Here is an 8,064-nt window from a genome sequence, read left to right as displayed (position 1 = left end):
TTTATTTCTTAAGTTCTTTTAATCTTTTGTTCTTTGATTTGGAAAGCACTCTATTTTGTCCCTAACAACCAAAAGCGTCACACTTCAATTGCATTCCTAGGGAGAGCGACCCGAGGTTGAATTACTCTTAATCTCGGTTACTTTAATTTGAATTTAACATTTGATCATGAGAGTTCATTGTCGGTTTGGACTATGTTACCAACGAATTGATTCTTGTTTTTTATTGATTCCAAACTATACTAGAACTCTCATCTCATCAAATTTGACGCCATTACCGGGGATTCAATTAGTGTTATATCTTAGGTTTTTTTGTAAATATGGCCATAGTGTAAATATCTTACTTTTTGGTTGTTTGGTTGTTTTTGTTAATATTTGGGTGTTTATTTTTCTTGTTTGTTGATGTCTTTGGTTTTTATTTTCTACGTTCTTTATGAGATATCACCCTTGTTGCTTGGAGATTGGTTGTGATTGTTTTGTAGGGTATGATGAGTTCAAGTTGGGATTGTATCAAGGAGTGGGAGAAGCAATGGAGGGAGGAGCAATCTTTTCCATACTACAACGAGCCGAATCCTTCCCCAAACACTCTCCTATATGCATACCAAACCCAAAGATATGAGAGATACCCCATACATAACCTCCAACCACTAAACCTTCAAGCACCACACCATACACCTCCATGGAACCAAAATGTCTATATCCCTTGTTACCAACCATATGAACCATCACCTCCTTATACACCACCTCAATATCCCCACCCACATGACACACCTTCCAACTACACAACCTTTCTCCCAACCTTTGAACCTTCTCTTCCACCAAATTGTGAAATTTTCCAACCCTTGGCTCAAGAACAACAAGACCTTCAAGCATTCTTCCAAGAGCAAGAAGGGTTTTGAAAGAAGCAAGGGGAATTCATGGCTACCATAGCCGAAGTGGTGAACCGCCTAGCCTCACTACACTCAAGCAATCAAGACATTCCCCTTGAGGAATGTGGAGGAGCAACAAAGGAGTGTAGAGAGGAGGATAACATGGAGCCTCAAGGAAAAGAGGAAGAGTTAGAGCTTGAAGTGCAACAAAGGGAAGAAAGGGAAGTATGTGAATCGGAGGAGAGAAAGGGAGAATTGAAAAAGATTGATCAAGATGAGGATTCCATCATTGGTGATTTTTTGTCCTCCTTGGTCAATCCCCTTGATGATCCTAATTAGCCTCTTCCCATTAAGTTTAATAGAGACATGGAGGTAGACTTCTCACAACCTCCTTGTTATGACTTAAATGATGGGGAAGAGGAGAAAGACGTTGGTGAGGAAGCAATTCCGTTTCAAGGACAAATTGAGTGGATAACAATATCTTCAATGAGCTTCATAGGCCCATACCAATTTGCTCTCTTGGAAATGGATTACCAACTCAAGGTCCTTCTTAGGTTGGTGCATGGTGGAGGAATTGATGTTGGTTGCCAAATTGATTCAAGGTATAAATGGTGCAAGGCTCAATCAAGAGGATTCCAAGGATTATTTGGGTGCCTCAAAGGTGCTTGGGAAGGTTGTTCATCTAAGGGCACAAGTGAAAATAAAAAAGAGGGGGATAGAGAAACTAAAGTATAGGATCCGGGCATTAGTTTCAAAAGTCAACACTTATGGATCCTAGTTGCTAGCTTGAAATCTCTCAAGAGTTTGTGTAATTCATTTGGGATCCCGAAGGTCAAATCATGAGCAAACTTGGTTGGAGATTCAAGGAGGAGTGGAAACACAAGCCACCCTAACAAAGATCTCCTCAAAAGTCCAACTTAAGGATTTTAAACTAAAGTGCTAGGTGGGAGATACCTGATGAGCGGATAATTTATACGCATTTTGGCATTGTTTTTATATAGTTTTTAGTATAATTTAGTTAGTTTTTAGTATATTTTTATTAGTTTTTCAGAAAAATTCACATTTCTGGACTTTACTATGAGTTTGTGTATTTTTCTGTAATTTCAGATATTTTCTAGCTGAAATTGAGAGACCTGAGCAAAAATCTGATTCAGATGCTGTTGGATTCTGACCTCCCTGCACTCGAAGTGGATTTTCTGGAGCTACGAAACATCAAATGGCGCGCTCTCAATTGCGTTAGAAAGTAGACATTCAGGGCTTTCCAGAAATATATAATAGTCCATATTTTGTAAGTGTTTTGACGACGTAAAATGGTGTCAAAACGCCAGCTCTCTGCCCTTTTCTAACGTCAAAACGCCAGAACTGGCATAAAAGTTGGAGTTAAACGCCCAAACTGGCATAAAAGCTGGTGTTTAACTCCAAGAGAAGCCTCTACACGTGTGAAGCTCAATGCTCAGCCCAAGCACACACCAAGTGGGCCCAGAAGTGGATTTCTGCATCATTTACCTATTTCTGTAAACCCTAGTAGCTAGTTTCATTATAAATAGGACCTTTTACTATTGTATTTTCATCATGGAATCTTGGAACCATTGTTCACGTTTTGGGAGGCTGGCCATTCGGCCATGCCAATCCTATTCTCACTTATGTATTTTCAACGGTGGAGTTTCTACACACCATAGATTAAGGTGTGGAGCTCTGCTATTCCTCGAGTATTAATGTAAAGTACTACTGTTTTCTATTCAATTCATGCTTTTTCCTATTCTAAGATGTTTGCTTGCACTTCAACATGATGAATGTGATGATCCATGACGCTCATCACTATTCTCAACCTATGAACGCGTGCCTGACAACCACTTCCGTTCTACCTTAGATCGAGCATATATCTCTTAGCCTCCATCCTGAAAGATCGGAGTCTTCGTGGTATAAGCTAGAATTATTGGTGGCCATTCTTGAGATCCAGAAAGTCTAAACCTTGTCTGTGGTATTCCGAGTAGGATCTGGGAAGGGATGACTGTGACGAGCTTCAAACTCGTGAGTGTTGGGCGTAGTGACAGACGCAAAAGGATCACTGGATTCTATTCCAACATGATTGAGAGCCTACAGATGATTAGCCGTGCGGTGACAGCGCATTTGGACCATTTTCACTGAGAGGATGGGAAGTAGCCATTGACAACGGTGATGCCTAACATACAGCTTGCCATAGAAAGGAGTATGAAGGATTGGATGAGGGCAATAGGAAAGCAGAGATTCAAGAGGGATGAAGCATCTCCATATGCTTATCTGAAATTCCCACCAATGATTTACATAAGTATCTCTATCTTTATTTTCTGTTTTATTTATCTTTTAAATTATTAAAACTCCAAAACCATTTGAACCCGCCTGACTGAGATTTACAAGGTGACCATAGCTTGCTTCAAGCCGACAATCTCCGTGGGATCGACCCTTACTCATGTAAGGTATTACTTGGACGACCCAGTGCACTTGCTCGTTAGTTGTGCGGAGTTGTGACAAAGTGTGATTCACCTTTGAGAGCACCAAGTCTTTGGCGCCATTGTTGATGATTACAATTTCGTGCACCAATACCCCACCATGGTAATATCCTTCTAACTTTCCCTCTTTTAGTTTTTAATGCTTGAATAATTGGTTATATTGCTTAGTTGGTTAGTTGCATTTTGATGTTTGCTAGGTAATTTTAGTGGAATAATGTGTTTTTGGAGTTTTGACATGTTTTGGGACTTGAAAACCTATTTTGGAGGTCATGATTAGTGTCTTAGAGGCGTAATTTTTATTATAGGAACAGAGTCCTGTGCGTACGCACAGCCTTGCGCGTGCGCACACACCTGTGTGTCGCACACTCCTAAACACCCACTCTACCCATAGCAATCGCACGACTTGTGCGTGTGCACACCACCCTCTTTTCTCTCTGTGCGTCCGCACATAGTGCGTGCACACGCACACTCTACCCCTCATAAAAAAAAGCCACCTGTGCGAGCGCACGTGATGAGCGGATAATTTATACACTTTTTGGCATTGTTTTTAGTATGTTTTTAGTATGTTTTAGTTTGTTTTTATTATATTTTTATTAGTTTTTAGTTAAAATTCACTTTTCTGGACTTTACTATGAGTTTGTGTGTTTTTCTGTGATTTCAGGTATTTTCTGGCTGAAATTGAGGGACCTGAGCAAAAATCTGATTCAGAGGCTGAAAAGGACCGCAGATGCTATTGGATTCTGACCTCCCTGCACTCAAAGTGAATTTTATGGAGCTACAGAGACCCAATTGGCGCGCTCTCAACTACGTTGGAAAGTAGACATCCTGGGCTTTCCAGCAATATATAATAGTCTATACTTTGCCCGAGATTTGATGGCACAAACTGGCGTTCCAAATCAGCTCAAAACTGTCCGGCATTAAACGCCGGAACTGGCACAAGAATGGGAGTTAAACGCCCAAACTGGCACAAAAGCTGGCGTTTAACTCCAAGAGAAGTCTCTACACGAAAATGCTTCAATGCTCAGCCCAAGCACACACCAAGTGGGCCCGGAAGTGGATTTTTATGTCATTTACTCATCCTTGTAAACCCTAGGCTACTAGTTCTCTACAAATAAGACTTTTTACTATTGTATTCTCATCTTGGTAGCTATCTTTAGTCTTATGCTATCTTAGATCATGGGGGCTGGCCTCACGGCCATGCCTAGACCTTGTTCTTATGTATTTTCAACGGTGGAGTTTCTACACACCATAGATTAAGGTGTGGAGCTCTGCTGTACCTCGAGTATTAATGCAATTACTATTGTTCTTCTATTCAATTCAGCTTATTCTTATTCTAAGATATTCATTTGCACCCAAGAACATGATGAATGTGATGATTATGTGACACTCATCATCATTCTCACTTATGAACGAGTGCCTGACAACCACTTCTGTTCTACAAGCAAACAAGGCTTGAATGTTTATCTCTTGGATCCCTTGATCGGAATCTTTGTGGTATAAGCTAGAATTGATGGCGGCATTCAAGAGAATCCAGAAGGTCTAAACCTTGTCTATGGTATTCTGAGTAGGATTCAATGATTGAATGACTGTGACGAGCTTCAAACTCCTGAAGGCTGGGCGTTAGTGACAGACGCAAAAGAATCACTGGATTCTATTCCAACCTGATTGAGAACCGACAGATGATTAGCCGTGCCGTGACAGGGTGCGTAGAACATTTTCACTGAGAGGATGGGAGGTAGCCACTAACAACGGTGAAACCCTACATACAGCTTGCGATGGAAAGGAGTAAGAAGGATTGGATGAAGACAGTAGGAAAGCAGAGAGACGGAAGGGACGAAACATCTCCATTCGCTTATCTGAAATTCTTACCAATGAATTACATAAGTATCTCTATCTCTATCGTTATGTTTTATTCATAAATCATCTATAACCATTTGAATCTACCTGACTGAGATTTACAGGATGACCATAGCTTGCTTCATACCAACAATCTCCGTGGGATCGACCCTTACTCGCGTAAGGTTTATTACGTGGACGACCCAGTGCACTTGCTGGTTAGTTGTGCGAAGTTGTGATAAAGAGTTCAGATTACAATTGTGCGTACCATGTTGATGGCGCCATTGATGATCACAATTTCGTGCACCAAGTTTTTGGCGCCGTTGCCGAGGAATTAAATGTCCTAACTACAGTTTCACATTTGTTCCCTGCAATAACAGTGCCAAGTTTTGATCCGGCAACAACACCAAGTTTTTGGCGCCGTTGCCGGGGATTGTTCGAGTTTGGACAACTGACGGTTCATCTTGTTGCTTAGATTAGGTATTTTCCTTCAGAGTTCTTAAGAATGAATTCTAATGTTTCAAGGTGATGTTCTTATCATCACTAAAGCTGATTGATTTTCATCAATTTAGCTCTTGAAAGCAATGTCCTGCTGAAGCTTGGCTAGCCATGTCTAATTCCTTTAGACTGAAGCTTTAGACTAACATTGCATGATTCCTGGAATTCTCATTAAGAATTTTGATATCTTTATTTTCTTTTCCACTTAATTTTCGAAAAAACCAAAAAAAATTACAAAATCATAAAAAAAAACCAAAAATATTTTATGTTTCTTATTGAGACACTAGTCTCATTTTAAGTTTGGTGTCAATTGCATGTTTCTGTTCTTATTGCATTTCTCATGTGTCTTCAGTGATCTTCAAGTTGTTTTTGACGATTTACTTGCTCTGATCTTTAAATTCTCTTGTCTTGAGTGTTTTGTTGTTTCTCATATGCATTCTCAACTTGTTAGTGTCAATAGTATACAAACTTTTAAGTTTGGTGTCTTGCATGCATTGTTTATTTGATTTCAGTTGCATTTTGATTATTCCTCATTATTAAAAATCCAAAAAATTTTTAATTTGTGTCTTTTCAAGTCAATAATATAGAGAATTGAAGATTCAGAACATACTGCAGAGGAATTACACAGAAAAAGCTGGGCATTCAAAACGCCCAGTGAAGAAGGAAAACTGGCGTTTAAACGCCAGCCAGGGTACCTGGCTGGGCGTTTAACGCCCAAAAGGGGTGGGTTTTGGGCGTTAAACACCAAAATGTGCACCATTCTGGGCGTTTAACGCCAGGATGGTACAAGAGGGAAGATTTTGTTTTTAATGCCAATTTTTTTCAAGTTTTCAAAATTTTTCAAAATCAAATCTTTTTCAAATCAAATCTTTTCAATCAAATCTTTTTCAAAATCAATTTCTTTCCGTTTTCAAAAATACTTGCTATCAATTAATGATTTGATTCAACATTTCAAGTATGTTGCCTTTTCTGTTGAGAAAGGTTTAATGTTTGAATCATATCTTTTCTTGTTAGCCAAGTCATTAATTTTTAAAATCAAATCTTTTTAAATTGTTCTTCAAATCATATCTTCTTGATCACATCTTTTTCAAAATAGTTTTCAATCATATCTTTTTAATTTCTTATTTCAAAATCTTTTTCAAAAATCACTTGATTTCTTTTCCACTCTTAGTTTTCGAAAATCAATTAGTGTTTTTCAAAATGTTTTTAAAATCTCTTACTTAATTTTCGAAAATTTCTTCCCCTCTTCTCACATCCTTCTATTTATGGACTAACACTACTCTTCAATGCATAATTCGAACTCCATCTTTCCTCTGACACCTCAAGGAATCTCTATACTGTGACATAGAGGATTCCATATTTTCTTGTTCTTTTCTCTTTCATATGAGCAGGAGCAAAGACAAAAGCATTCTTGTTAAGGCTGACCCTGAACTTGAAAGGACCTTGAAGCGAAAATTAAGAGAAGCTAAAGCACAATTCTCTGTAGAGGACCTAACAGAAATCCTCAAAGAAGAAGACATGGCAGCCGAAAACAACAACAATGCCAACAATGCAAGGAAGGTGCTGGGTGACTTTACTGCACCTACTCCTGACTTCTATGGGAGAAGCATCTCTATCCCTGCCATTGGAGCAAACAACTTTGAGCTTAAGCCTCAATTAGTTTCTCTAATGCAACAGAATTGCAAGTTTCATGGACTTCCATTGGAAGATCCTCATCAGTTTCTAGCTGAGTTCTTGCAAATCTGTGACACTGTCAAAACCAATGGGGTTGACCCTGAGGTCTACAAACTTATGCTATTCCCTTTTGCTGTAAGAGACAGAGCTAGAATATGGTTGGACTCACAACCTAAAGAAAGCCTGAACGCTTGGGAAAAGCTAGTCAATGCCTTCTTGGCAATGTTCTTTCCACCTCAAAAATTGAGTAAGCTTAGAGTGGAAGTCCAAACCTTCAGACAAAAGGAAGGTGAATCCCTCTATGAAGCTTGGGAAAGATACAAACAATTGATCAGAAAGTGTCCTTCTGACATGCTTTCTGAATGGAGCATCATAGGTATCTTCTATGATGGTCTGTCTGAACTGTCCAAGATGTCATTGGATAGTTCTGCTGGAGGCTCTCTTCATCTGAAGAAGACGCCTGCAGAAGCTCAAGAACTGATTGAATTGGTTACAAATAACCAATTCATGTACACTTCTGAAAGGAATCCTGTGAACAATGGGACGAATCAGAAGAAAGGAGTTCTTGAGATTGATACTCTAAATGCCATATTGGCTCAGAACAAAATATTGACTCAGCAAGTCAATATGATTTCTCAAAGTCTGTCTGGAATGCAAGCTGCACCAGGCAGTACTAAGGACGCTTCATCTGAAGAAGAAGC

At 39.3% G+C, this 8,064-nt stretch overlaps 1 non-coding gene across 1 annotated transcript; it reads right to left on the bottom strand.

Annotated features, from left to right (window-relative positions):
* Window positions 1-7,612: 7,612 nt before the first annotated feature.
* LOC112714044 (small nucleolar RNA R71) lies at window positions 7,613-7,720 on the bottom strand. Its single transcript, XR_003159005.1, has one exon. It is a non-coding gene; the product is annotated as a small nucleolar RNA R71 (small nucleolar RNA).
* Window positions 7,721-8,064: the final 344 nt, after the last annotated feature.

Source organism: Arachis hypogaea, chromosome 1, assembly GCF_003086295.3.
Source record: "Arachis hypogaea cultivar Tifrunner chromosome 1, arahy.Tifrunner.gnm2.J5K5, whole genome shotgun sequence".
In the NCBI taxonomy this organism is placed as follows: Eukaryota; Viridiplantae; Streptophyta; class Magnoliopsida; order Fabales; family Fabaceae; genus Arachis; species Arachis hypogaea.
This window is presented reverse-complemented; position numbering and strand designations above follow the sequence as displayed.